We start from the raw sequence: 14,333 nt of genomic DNA, 5'->3' as shown, positions 1-14,333 counted from the left end.
TGTCAAGGAATACTTGACATCACACATAGCTGTGATGTTTTGGAATATTTTCCAGCATTTAAGGTATGGACTTTTATGGGGAACTGTTCTAGTCTCAAATGGATTGGGGTAGGGGTGGGGAAAGGATTTTGTCCCTTGTTTTTTCTTCACTGATATACCCCTAATATGCAGAATAATATCAGGAACATAGTAGGTGCTCAATAAATACCATCTGTTGATTTAACACCCAAATCACATGTGGATTACCTCTACCTCCATGGAGAGGTCATGGAAGATGGAGGTGGAAAGGGGCAGCAAGATTGTTTGCAGTTTAGCCCAGGACCTAAAATTTAAACATGCTCAGGCCATACTCTCTATCTGAAATCAGTGGCCTCCTTTTCACCCCCACCCTTCCCTAACCCATTGTCAAGTGTCCATCCTTCTAGGTCCAGATAAAATCCTACATTTCTACTGATACCATCGCAATTTCTTCATGAGAATGTGTGTGTGTGTGTGTGTGTGTGTGTGTGTGTGTGTGTGTTTCTTTTTCTCTTTGCTGAGTTCATCCGGGAACTCTGTGGAATGTAGCATTTAACACCTTTCATTACTGGCTTATCACCCTAGCTTGACACAGTGCCTAGCCCCAACCCTAACATACCAACATACCAAGTAGGAAATTATTAACACTTTATTGATGATTGATTAGTCCCAACCCTAACATACCAACATACCAAGTAGGAAATTATTAACACTTTATTGATGATTGATCAAACTATATTACTCACTGTGGAAAAGATAATTTTAAAGTTTCTTTCTTCATTTTGGGCCAGAAGAATATATGTAATAGAATAATGGAAATATCAGTGCTCCTAAAACTAAAGACTATTGCTCTAAACAAAAAGGCAGAAATATCTAGCATTTAAAACAAATTTCTCGGGGTGCCTGGGTGGCTCAGTCGGTTGAGCATCCGACTTCAGCTCAGGTCACGATCTCACGGTCCGTGAGTTCGAGCCCCGCGTCGGGCTCTGTGCTGACTGCTCAGAGCCTGGAGCCTGCTTCGGATTCTGTGCCTCCCTGTCTCTCTGACCCTCCCGCGTTCATGCTCTGTCTCTCTCTGTCTCAAAAATAAATAAACGTTAAAAAAAATTAAAAAAATAAAAAGAAATTTCTCAGAGAAAAGAGACCATAGTTTCAACAGGAAAATGTTGGGAAGTAAAAGGTTGTCTTTTTACCTCTATCCTGTGTGGTGATATATATATATATATATATATATATATATATATATATATATAATTTTTAAGTATTAGAATAAAGAGGTTTGTGAATATTATTAAGGTAGTTGACACTTTTTTTTTGAAGGAGAAATAAGCAATCCCATTCTTATGTCAGCAAAGCATTTCAGTAACTGTACCTTCTAGTCTCTTGAAGGTACAAAAAAAAAAAAAAATCCGCTCTTACTCACAAACCTGGCTGGATGGCATGTTAACCTAAAAATATTCCTTAGCATTCTTGGGGTAACTTGCTGGCTCAGTCAGTAGAGCATGACTCTTGACCTCAGGGTCATGAGTTCAAGCTCATGTTGGGTATGGAGATTACTTAAAAATAAAATGTTAAAAAATAATAAAAATAAAATCAAATGATAAAAATGTAAACATTCCTTAGCATTCTATTTCTACTGAAATTAATTTATGAAGTTGGGGTAATGCTATATGAAGATGAAATGTTAAATGGCACATACAGAATCCCAGTGTTTCTGGATTAGGGGAACCCCTTTTCATCGACACAATTAGTCTCTACTCACCATGATGTGAAGATACATACCAGGAGCAGAGTATTCAATCAGAAAATTATTAGTCGTATTTAGAAATATTTGACTTTGAAATGATTAGCCAACAATTTTGTATGTAAAGCTAATTTCCTATATTGAAATTTTTTTAAATTTTTTCCCTATATTTAAATTTTAATCTGATTTCATAGACCAGGCACTTTACATTAGGAAACAAAATACTCTATCAAACACATCTAGGATGCCATGCTGAATCCCTGAGAAAACTACTATCTGGTAACAATAATTTTTCCATTGCCAATCTAAGTACATGCCGTATTAATTTGAAACTAGCCCTAGGCATTTAAAGTATAACAAATATATCTTTAACCTTTGCTGAGTGGTAGGTGGACTAGTGATCTAAAACTTTTTTTATGTGTATATCCTTTTCATTATAAATGTGTAAATGCACATTCCCAACATATCTATGTTTTAACTTGAAACACAAGTATATTTATACTCAATATACCATTTACAAAGCATAAACAAAATTAAAACAATGAAGTAAAACTTCTACTTCAAGGTACTTTTATGTAAAGAATTGACTTGCACACAGGCTGAGTTGCAGGTACCCTACTTTGGAAGTCACTGATCTAAATGTACATAAGGAACAAAGGGTACAGTTCAGGACCTATGGCGAAAGGGATCTTGTAGCAATATGTATGAAGGAAACACTAAATACTGCAGTGAGGAATGGTGACCTGCAGTTCTGGAAAAATAGAGGCATAATAGTGGTATTATCGTTAACAGGAGTTTAGAGGTACTATCAAGATTTCTTTTGGCACCTGGGTGGCTCAGTCAGTTAAGCATCTGACTTTGGCTCAGATCATGATCTCAGGTTCCTGAGTTTGAGCCCTGCGTCTGGCTCTGTGCTGACAGCTCAGAACCTGGAGCCTGCTTTGGATTCTGGGTCTCCCTCTCTCTCTTCACACCCTCCCCCACCCCAGCTCACACTCTGTCTCTCTCTTTCTCTCAAAATAATTAAATAAACATTTAAAACATTTTTAAAAAGATTTCTTATCCTGCTTTTATCAAAATGATCACCTGACTGTATGGGATGTTTTTCATAATTGTAGAATCACAAAAAGGTATTATGTAGTACATCTTTAGAGGTCACCTAATGTAAAAGTTTAGTTTAAAAAGAGCGGCCAAATGTTTTTGGTAAAGACTGCTGGTCTTCTGATGATACCAGGAGAAACACAATGAGTTCCAGCTTCATTTTGCCTTTTGGGTCTCTCTGGTGCTTCATGTGGTATCATAACACCATAATTTAAGTACTGCCTTGGCTTAAATGTTCCTCATTTATTTTTCAAAAGTAATGCTGTAAAAAACACTTCCAGGAACATTATAAATCACATGGTACTATACTGAGATACTTAACTAAATCCAGAGGCATTCCTGTTTTTCAAGTAAATACGAATTCTGTCTTGTTTGAATATGTACCCCAAATTCGTGCTATAAATTATTTTGCCTTTTGTCACCCACATAAGCGCACACACATACACACACATTTCTAGATAAATATTATTTTAGCAATTGACTGTAACTAAATACTTAGGCACTTGAAAAGATTTTTTCTAAACAAATGGATCATATGAATTTCTTTCAAGCCATTAGGTCCACACCATGAATACAGCGCCACGTGGGAAACAGCATTTTGTACACACTTTGCAATGGCAAAATAAATGTGTTTTTAAAAGAAAATTGAATACTTTTCATTTTTGAAGATTAATAACAAGTGAATTCTCCATTACTGACAAATAGCCATACAGATTCCGTTTAGAAATAGAGGCCCGACAGCAGATGTAAGTGACTATTTGGATACCTCACATTTAATTATCTTCAGGGGTAGCGCATTATTACTCCTGAGAAGAGAGTTCTGAAACAGGTCAATCCCCAGCAGGCACCTGGACGTTATGGGGGTACCAGAGTGTCGCTCCATCACTGAAAAATGTCCTAGGAATATCTGAACACCAGGGGAGAGAGATTTTTTTAATGTGACTTTAAAAAAATCATCTTCTTAAGCTTCCTGATCCTCCTATATCATCATCCCAATGACATGACCAGTTGTCATTTTACTTTCTGTCTACGTAACCTCATGCACAGCTAGGAAATAATGATTTAGGACTTGAAATTCAAAACATAATGGTGTTCCTTTTTTTTTTTTTCCATTCCTCATTTTACTCAACACCCCTGCAGAGTTGATGCAAGTACTGAGCTCCCTTTGAAGTCAGCTTGCATCATCTTTGATGGAGTATAAAGCAATAGGAGATACTGACTGTAGTTTTGAGCATCTCAATTCCCATCTCAGATGATGCCGATACATTTGTCATTAAATGCGTGACATGAGTAAATCCTTGGGAGAATTGCCAAGCAGTTAAAATTGGCAGGTATAGACTACATATTTATACTTTTATAAAAGAATAGGAAAGAAAAGTATCAACCTGTGTTTAAAGCATTTTATCTCATATTGCACTTAGGTTGTTCTTACTGTGGGTGATTTTGTAACAAATTCTTGTACTTGGTTCACTCTTTCTAATACTTGGAATACTTTGTGAAAAGTTATGTTAAACGGATATATTTAGATGCCAAAAACACTTGAGGCTTTGAAGGATGATGTTCTTCTTTGTTTAAGTAATGGTAAAATAAACCGGTTCTGTGGATGAATGCTGGTAGTGTTAGCTTTTTAACACAGTTTGCTCTTGGCAATAATTATAAGCCACAGAGTGAAGATGAGAGTAATTTGGAGATAAAAAAGAGCAAGGCATTTGATTGTGAAATTCTGTCCGCCTGTATGGTAGGCACAAGTACAGACCACCCATCTCTGGTTCTTGTCTTCGATAAGGCACAAGGGAAAATTGCACTCCTCTGCCCCTTTAATGGTGGGTGTCAGCCACAGGACATGTTTTGGCCAATGAAATATGAGCAGAGGAGCTGGGTGAAGCATTTGATGACTTGAACTCTCTTCTTGCTCTTTGTCTGCAGAGATGCTCACAGAAGTATGTGTGCTACAGGATCAGAGCATGCCGGAATGCCAAGTAAATACGTGGCATACAGGTGCTGTGGAAAGTGACCAAGGAGAGACCACGGTAGATTTGTCTGCTCAAAACTTTAATTTTGTTGTGTGAAACCATTGGTATTAACGTGCTGCTCGTTAACACAGCACAACCTAGGCTATCCTAACCAATATGTGTATGTGTGTTTGTGTATCTATCTATCTGTCTATCTATGTATCGATCTATAATTAGAAAGAAAGATAATTTTCATAATTACAATAATTCAAAGTGGAAGATACCAAAAATCCATTTGTGAAATATCCTACGTCATTTTTGTGATTCCCACGGGCCTCAGTGCAATATTCTCTGTATAGTTCTGTAGTAAATGTCCGAAAGTCTTCTCTAAACACTCACATTCTACTTTTGTTAGGACAATCACATCAATGCCTATTGCCGTATCCCCTTCCAAAAGTGAAACCTTCGAAATCACCTTATTTTTATAACAATGTAGAATAAATCTTGATTGCTGGTGAAGAATTTCAAAGGAGAAGGACCAGCAGGTAACAACTTTATAAGAGCTTTAGAGAGCATAGTTTATTTGAGAGAATGTCTAGTTGATTTGGGTGGCTAGATCACAGGTTACAAGAAGGCTGGGAGTAGAGAGGAGGATTATGGCAGAAAATATGTGTGGCTAATTCTTTCCTGTGTTGCCTTAAGTCTATATATCACAAGATATTACATTCCATTAAGTTCTACAACATTTCCATTAAAAATACAATCTGAATCCTAAGAGGAAAATAGTGACTACCAGAAACATAAGATTCTCGGAAGGCTCAGCAAACTGTATGCTAAATTGCAGACAGACATGTTAGTTTCCTTTGAATCAGTAATTTAAATCTTTCCCCTTATTTTTCCATCTAATTTTCAGTAGGTCACTCTCAAGTCAAAATTTAATTTTATGTGGTTGAAGTGGTAAAGCCAAAATGAAATTGCATGCTGTAGGGGGAAAACTTTAACCTACTTTTAATAGCCCCTTTGAAAGATACTTTGAAGACATGACTTACTCTCATAGTATGTTGACTATCTGAAGAATGAATTATTATATCCTTGTCAAATTTTAAATAGCATGCTGTTAAAAATATTAGTCACACAGGGGGCTGTTTGACAGTAATGTCACAGAAAAGCTCTGGTCTATACGAACAGGCAGAGTCTGCAACTTAATATCATGGTTCCATGGAGCTCTGTCTTCCACGGGCGGGCATCCATGGAGGGGTGGGGGTGGGAACCCGCTTCAGATTTCCTTGGAACATTGGCAGGATTCTGCCAACTGATGCATTTTGCTTGCTGTTCCAGCCAGCTGAGAGGGCCTGTGTCTTTCTCCCTTCCGTCCATTCCTGGCAGAGCTTAGACGAGAGCCTAAAAGAAATGGAAAAAGCTATCATTTCAAGCGAGGAAGAGTTTTTTTTTTTTTTTTTCTTAATACATCCAAGAAATGTGAGTTGAGATCTAGACTAGGGGTTATAAAGAAAATGATCCAAAGAATTTCTTTTAAAAGATAGGTTTCTTTTTTTTTTTTTTTAAGCCTAAAAAAATAAGATTAGAAACTGGCTTGGATAAGCCCAACTGTGATTAAAAAAATAAATTCTTTATAGTTAAGTCAAGAATTTTTCCCCTTTTTGTTCTTTGACTTTTCCTGCAGGGAAAGGGGCAATCTTTACCTAATCAGAGCAAAGCAAGAATTACTGAGGCAGCGGAAGCATCATGCAGGTGAAGGTCAGGCCAATTTTCCCCAAGTAATGCTGTTTTATCACTCATCGAACAAAGATTGGGGCCTTTCTTGCCTTGATCCTTTGTGCCTTTCCCTATTACTTTAACAGATCTGAACAAACCAGAGGCCCTTCATCCAAAAGTTCCATTTAGCTACATTTATTTCAAAACCTCCAAATTTCACGTTTCAATATTAGAGCAACTTAAGGATGATACAAAATCCACGTGTCAGGCAGGAAGGCAAAGTTACCTAGAAACAGAATTGACACGGGACACGGTGATTGTTTTCATTGGTCCTTTGCCGTTTACTGCTGGCTGCATGTCAGCTCCATTAATTCAGGCACCTTTTGGTTTCAAAGATTTCTGTCTTCTGTGTGTCTACAAGACACGAACGTTGTTGGTGAAACATTGAATTACAAATTGAATGATGTTACTCTTGGCAACCCGGATAGGGGTCAGGCGGAGAAGCCAAGACTATAAAACAAACACTCACCCTAGGGATGTGTGGTGTCCTAAATAAATGTATTCTGCAGTTGCCTCTGAGTAACTGCCACAGAACTGTTAACACTCCTGGTCACATGCTGGTCACGTGCTGGTCACATGCTATGCCCCTTTACCCTCATTAGTAGATGTGGTGTTTTCACAGGGGGCATCAAGATGAGCACATGGGAAGAATGTCATTATGCAAAGACGAAATAGGAATTAGTTTAATGTTTTTTTTTTTTAATCATCTCATTTTAAAAAGATAGCGTTTTGATTTAAACATAGCCCCGTGGCTCTTCTTCTTCATCCTTCGAGCTTTGACTCTGTTTTCCCAAATCTAAGGGATTTTAAGTAATCCTGGCTTGTTTATCCAGTCCTCTCCCTATTTTTCTCCTTTCATTGATCTTTCTTTTTCTCATATCTTTACATGCCAATTACTTCTCCCTCCCTTTTTTTTTTTCTCCCTTCCTTTGCAGGAGCCCAGCTAAGGGGATGGTTGCTTTCAAGTTGAGGGATCCATCTGGATACTTTTCCCCCTCCCAAAGTGGGTTAAAGTACCTTTTTAAAGCTAAAAATGTCACAGCCTCACAGGAATACTGAAAATGTTACTTTGAGGGTACTCCAATGAATCTCTAAATACTAGTGATCTGAATTCTTTACAGATGAACAGACTAGAGACCCTGAGATTAACATTCATATTTAATCTTAAATACTTTTTAGTCATTAGGAAAGATCCAGAATTACTTGGTGGCATTTTACCAGCAAGTTAGTTCCTACTGCTCTCTCTCTCTCTCTCTCTCTCTCGCTCTCGCTCTCTCTCTCTCTCTCTGGAAAGAAAAAAGAATTTAAAAGACCCCCAGTTTTTCTCTGATTTGGGGATATATGCTTTCTACCACCCATTTCAAATCATGAGCTTTCACAATATATTTGCTTCCCATTCTCCAGAGTTTCATTTATCTTCAAACGGAACAATTTCAAACCACAAGTTTTGTGTTTTTTTTCTAATTATCATTAAAAGAATTCAGTGACTTCTATCACAAACATGGCTAAAATAAAAATGCTTACTTGGTAGGTTTTTAGTTGATTCAAGGGGTTTGCAGAAACCAATAATGTATGATTCTCTGGCACAGTGAGCAACATGACTTTTTTTTTTATCCGCTCACCCGATGTTTGTATGCTCAGTTAACCAGCCCTTGCATGCTCTGTCTGTTCTAAGGGTTGTGGAAATTTAAATACAGTAAATGCTCTATGACAGTGCTGATGTCGTGGAGCCAATTCATTTCCTTGAGTACAAGATCAGTTCACAATTACTGCGGGGCAGTCCATACAGGGCCTCTTAGTTGGCCATTAATTAGGCAATAGGACATGACAGGCAGTATATTTCTGGGCCATTAAACATATCTCTTGAGAGATTTTTTAAAGCAGGAGGCTAAAGGTCAAGTGACTTCAACCACTTGAGAAGTTCACTGCCAGGACTTTTTTATGACTACCAGAAAATTTAAATAGGAATTATTGAAACTAAGACAAACATGAGGATTTTTTTAGCGTACACTTAGGAAATGAGGCCAAAACAAAACTTTAAGAAATGAGTTTATACAATGCCGTGTATTGTACTATGGTTTCCCATATATCATGTCATTTAATTTTCCCAATGACCTTGTGATGTGTCCATTATCTCTATTATACTGCTGAGGCATGTGAGGCTCAGAGCAATTTTATGGCTAAAATGCTCTGTGTTATGTTTTGGAATTCTGAAATTAAATATTATTGGATTATAAACTCTTGAATTATCCAGTCTTAAAGCATTGTTCTCCCCAAACCAAACTCCACCTTCTTTTGATGAGAGCAAAGATCTTTTTAGAAAACATGGCTATCCCATGGGCTAGTAGAAAACCACTTCTTTAGACTTCAAGGCTCCTTTTAGTGAGTCTTGCAAAAATTAATAACAGAGTTTATTAAATAACTATTAATCCAATAAGTCAAAGAATAAATATAATGGTAGACATGTTAGGCAAACCATCTGGAAGAAATTTTTGAGCTTCACTGGGCAATATTTGAAATGTGTCTAGAAACTGACCCACCATGCTGAGATTCTTTCTTGATAACATCATCCTATTCAAGTACCTTATTTCATTTCCCCTGGCCCAGACATTTGTCCACATCTGTCTCCTAGGTGTCACTCTCAACTCCACTCTTGCTGTATGTATAGACACATTCTATTGATTTCTTATTGTGAAATGAACGTGGTCAGCTCTCTTTTGGGGTCAATTGTTTAATTTTCCCTAAGTTATTCCTGACCCCTCACTCAGCAGTCGGTATGCCTTGAACTTAGCCACTCAAGTCTAGCAAACTCTCTTGACTTTTTCCTACTCTACTGATTCTCACCTTTACCTGATTGTTGTTTTCAGTAGAGATACCCAGATAAGCAGGTACCTGATTTCATTTTTTATCCCAAGTGCGTATCATGGTATCAGACATAAATGCTCAATAATTGTTTTCTTTGCTAAATTGATGAATGAATTATTTTACAGATTTAAAATTTTCAAACCATAACTAAATATTAATCAGGACAGAATGTTATTTAATATCTGATTTGATTTTTTTTTTATCCAGGATTTTTTTTTATAGCTTCCCAAACTCACTTTCACTTAAAAAACAAACAAAAGAAACAGCTTATTTTATTCAAATTTCCCCAAATGCATACTCAATATATTGTTTCTAAATGTATATCACCCTTTATATAATGGTTTTATTATTTCATCTTTATTTTTATAGTTTTTTCATCTTGTCTTTATATAGTTCTTCAGCAGAAGCCAGAGTCCTATGTTGTGTAGTTAGGAGCCTCTGACCTACTATTCTGATTAAGTTTCTTCTTAATATTTTTGACCAACATCTGCCTTCTAAATGAAAGGCTTTTGGTCATTTCAATCACTCACTGATAGGGTGAGACTACATTGTTACCCATAACCATATGACCTAATTTAGAATCAGTCTCGGCATCCAAACTTGCATTTCTAATCAAATTTACAATCCGCCTTTGAGCTTCTTCTGGAGTCATGGTCAGTTTGCCTGTCAACATGTTAATGCCGATACACACTAGTGGATGTGAAAAAAAGTCTTAAATACGAAGAGATGAGCATTTTCAATGAAATCCTCAAGACAAGCCACCAAGAAGTCATTCACAAGTACTGAATCACATTCCCTCAGCTTTTTCTGAGCCCCATCAAAGTGGTAGTTAACATACAAGCATTCAACAAATTCTGTAATTGGGTCTGTGTCTGTATATGTGTAAGACTCCTGCTGAATGACTTTAATCAGATCTTTTAGCACCTGCTGGCATTTTTGAACATTCTTGTTTGTTATGACAACTGTAGTCAAATATGTGGACAAATGGTCTGAATTGCATTAAGATAGTGTGACTGGTAAAGGAAGCGATCGATCATGTTATCACACCTTTTGGGGTGGTCGAAGGCAACAAATAAAGACCAGTGGATGAGCCATGTTCATTACTGAGGAGACCAAAATTAAGATCTCACAAAATTATCAATGATCTCTTTTAAGCATGTAAGACCTTCCATAGCTGCATCCCAATTCTGCATTAAGATTGCAGAGGCCAGTTTTCTGCCATAATGAACTCAAAGCATTTCTGTGTTTGCTGGAACCAATACTCTAAAGAAGTAAAGATGTTCTGCTGCTCCAGAGTAATTCCCACATGCATTTGGAATTCTGCATATTTAGAATGTATCTAAATATTCTTGCCATGCTTGTCCATCAGTTGGTCAAGCAGCATTTGACCATCTCTGGTTGATGGAATTTGCCTTGTAGTTTCTGGATCTTCCAACATCTTCAAAATCGGTTTAGTTTCTCCCTGAAGCTGTTTCAGCTGTGCAACAACTGTGGTCCTTTTTTTCTGTCAAAGCATGTGGAATATCATCAGAAGAAAGATTTTTGTGTACATCCATAGCAAAGTCTGTCATGTTGGTAACATTAAGAAGATCCTATTTCCTTTGTAATAATTCTTTTTCATTATTTATCTCTCCCATGGACAGAAACTTGAGCAACAGAAAGACTAGATGTGGATCCAAAAAGTGTGCAATGCAAGTAGTCAAGTTGTACTCTGCCCTCTTGCCAAGGAAAAAGCCACTTTCACTTTTAATACACCCAGAGCATTAAATATATTTTCTTTGCCTTCATGAGACGTTTCTTCTGTCAGCTTCCATGACGCACCACTCACCTCATTTTTCTTCTGTCGAATGACTTCATTCATTCATTTATTCATGTTTATTGGGGATCGGCTATGCGTCTTCTACTTTTTATGTTATCAAGATTCTACTTTTATCAGGATTCAGTAGCTTTATGCTTGGTTAAAATTGTTTCCAGATTCTGACCCTACATTATTGCTCAGTCTGTTTTCAAAATTGTACGATTTTGTTGTGTGTATGTGTGAGTGTGTGTGTGTGTGTGTGTGTGTGTGTATGTGTACCTCTGGATATACTCCAGGTCAGAATTTAGTGAGTCAAAAGTTGTTATGCGAAAGACATTTCAAACCAAAAGAATGTCCTTTGGTCACCCTCTTGGTCAAACTCGTAAGAAATCCACATGGTTTTCTTTTGTCTCCACTGGCTAAAATCAGAGGAAATCCCTGTACATTTTTTTTTTCATTTAAATCTAGGCCAGTTCGATTAAACAACAAACAAGGCTTTCTTGAGTTTTCAAGAGGGGGTTGCAACATTGAAGGGAAGGGAATAGCTATTGCCATAGGATATGAGCTTGTGAAGATGTGTGCAACCTTGCAGGTGCTGACAGCCTTCCTGTGGAACCGAGAGGGGTGCTTGCCTGAGAGAGGAGCCAGCCTAAAGAGAAGACCCCATGAGAGGTAGGGAAAAGCAGGCTGACTTCTGATGTCATCCTTCAAACTTCTGGATCCAGTAATAAAACTCATGAAAACCAACAACCATTCTTTCTACATCTTTTCTTTAAATCAGTTGGGCTTTTAAATTTTGTTTCATTTTTTTTTTTTTGTCATTTGAAGCCAGTATAATAAAGATAAGATTCATAAAATTCTGGGTGTAGGGGCTCCTGGGTGGCTCAGTCAGTTAAGCGTATGACTTCAGCCCAGGTCATGATCTCACAGTTTGTGAGTTCAAGCCCCATGTCAGGCTCTGTGCTGACAGCTCAGAGCCAAGAGCCTGTTTCAGATTCTGTGTCTCCCTCTCTCTCTGCCCCTTCCACGCTCACACTTTGTCTATCTCTCTCTCTCAAAAATAAACATTGAAAAATTTAAAAAAAATAAATTACTTTTCCAAAGTCTATTACTTGAAATATTGACCCAGTGGTCAGGTTTATTCTGTAAGAAAGAAATCCTGTTTTTGCAAGGACTGTTCATATGTTGGGTCACTCATATTTTAGACTCTCTGCCCAAATTTGCAATTATTTCCATTCCAGTAGGTCCCAGAGAAGTACAAATAACGAAACTGGTGAGGAAGGAAGTATTTTCAAAATTCAGTATTATTCTGAATAATGATGTTGTCAGGAGAGTGATATAAATGATCACAAATATGCGGAACCAAATAAGGCTAGCTCTCCATATATAAATTTATGGTAGAAGCAGATTTCTAACCATTTCCTCAGAGTTCTTTCATAAGGTGGATTAGATAGAATGTTTACCACATGACTTTTTCATGGTTTCACTGGTAAGGAAGATTTTCAGCCGTCAAGTTATGGTGTCATGTAAAAAATTTACTCAACGAAGTCTTCTTGTGGAAATCTCAAGCAAAATAGTCTTTACTGAGGAACTGTTTGAGTGCTACTTCCTGTTGAAATGGAGTTCCGTGGAAAGCATGCATTTTGAGGTCCACCATTGAGGCCAAACTTCAAGGTGTATTTTGTTCATCTTTTCTAGGCATCTGACGTCTGCACAAATATTAAGCTTTTATCCTTAGAATGCTTTTTCAGGTCATTTCCAGGAAGACCTGATCTGCTATATTACTGCAGATGGCTGTCTCTAATACACCAATAGTTATTAAAGGCTCAAATCACGGGTTCTTAGATTTCCTCCACATTTTTTCCTTTTTTTATTTGTAAGAGGCTTCTATAGGAATTACTGTACATGCACAAAAAGGCCCCATTTAGAAAATAGTTTGTGAATCCCCATTCTGTACAGTAATGGTCCATATAACTGTATTAAGTCAGCACCTTTAATAGGCAGAGTGCCTTTTTAGTTTGTGAGAAATCTGCCCCTGCTGAGATTTGAACCAGGTACCCTTGGATCTAAAAGCATGTGCTTTACTCTTTAGATAAAGTGAAATCTTCTTAAAAGTGGGGGGAGGGGGAGGGGGAGAGAGATGGGAGTTCTCTTTGACTTTGGAGCCATTTCTTTGACAATTTTATTTTTCTTTCTGAGTTACTTTCTCAGTCTCTTCCCTCCATCCTTTGTTTTATCTGTTCTGGGGTCTTTTTTTTATTTGATCATTTGGCTGGTGTTGACCTTTAAAAATATGAATATGACCCTCTGAATCTAAGACCCACATTTAATACCTAATGAAAGCAATGTTGTTAAACCAAATAATCTTATACATGCCGGGTCCTAGACTTGGGCTACAGAATCTCTAATATTCTCCCACCTCTAAGAATTCGTGAGTGTAAGTTATTTGTGTCAAGTTAAAAATGGAAACTTTTTTTTCCCCTGTGGAAGAAAAATGATCATGTGGTCCTTTGAATTTGCTACTTTCTGTGTATTGCCTGATGGTGGTCATTTTACCAACAAGGCTTCTGGAATCCTCTTCTTACAAATATATTTTAGTAATAAAAGAAAAGTTTGATTTTCTATATTTCCTAAGTTTCATTATATATGCAACTAGCCAAAGTCTAGTGTCATGTAACATTCCTTCATCCCTTGCAAACCTCATCATATTCAATAAGGTTTCATGAGAGCATTATAGATACTTGTGAGCTCTGAGAAGATGAGCTTGTTTTATTCTCAAAACAAAATTGTGTTCCAAGTGCTTTTTAAAGTAAAATAGAGTGCGGGGATTTCTAATAAAGAGATCAGATGGGATAATAGGCTGTAATAAAGTAACCGAAGTGATGTTTCCTCTTCCTTTGTCATAGCAGAGTTCCACTTAGATTACCATAGCCACAGGAAACCAAGGTTTAGATTCTTAGTTGCCATTGTTGCATCATTAAACACTTCTTAAATGCTCACAAAATGCCAGGTGCTTTATGGAACATATAAAGACTAGGTCTTGCATAGTTTATTCAAGGATGACATTGGACACATTGTA

At 37.1% G+C, this 14,333-nt stretch overlaps 1 pseudogene; it reads right to left on the bottom strand.

The window, feature by feature from the left end:
* Positions 1-9,853: 9,853 nt before the first annotated feature.
* Positions 9,854-14,333, bottom strand: part of LOC102969275 — a 46,866-nt pseudogene continuing 42,386 nt past the window's right edge.

The sequence above is a fragment of the Panthera tigris genome, chromosome C2 (assembly GCF_018350195.1).
Source record: "Panthera tigris isolate Pti1 chromosome C2, P.tigris_Pti1_mat1.1, whole genome shotgun sequence".
In the NCBI taxonomy this organism is placed as follows: domain Eukaryota; kingdom Metazoa; phylum Chordata; class Mammalia; order Carnivora; family Felidae; genus Panthera; species Panthera tigris.
This window is presented reverse-complemented; position numbering and strand designations above follow the sequence as displayed.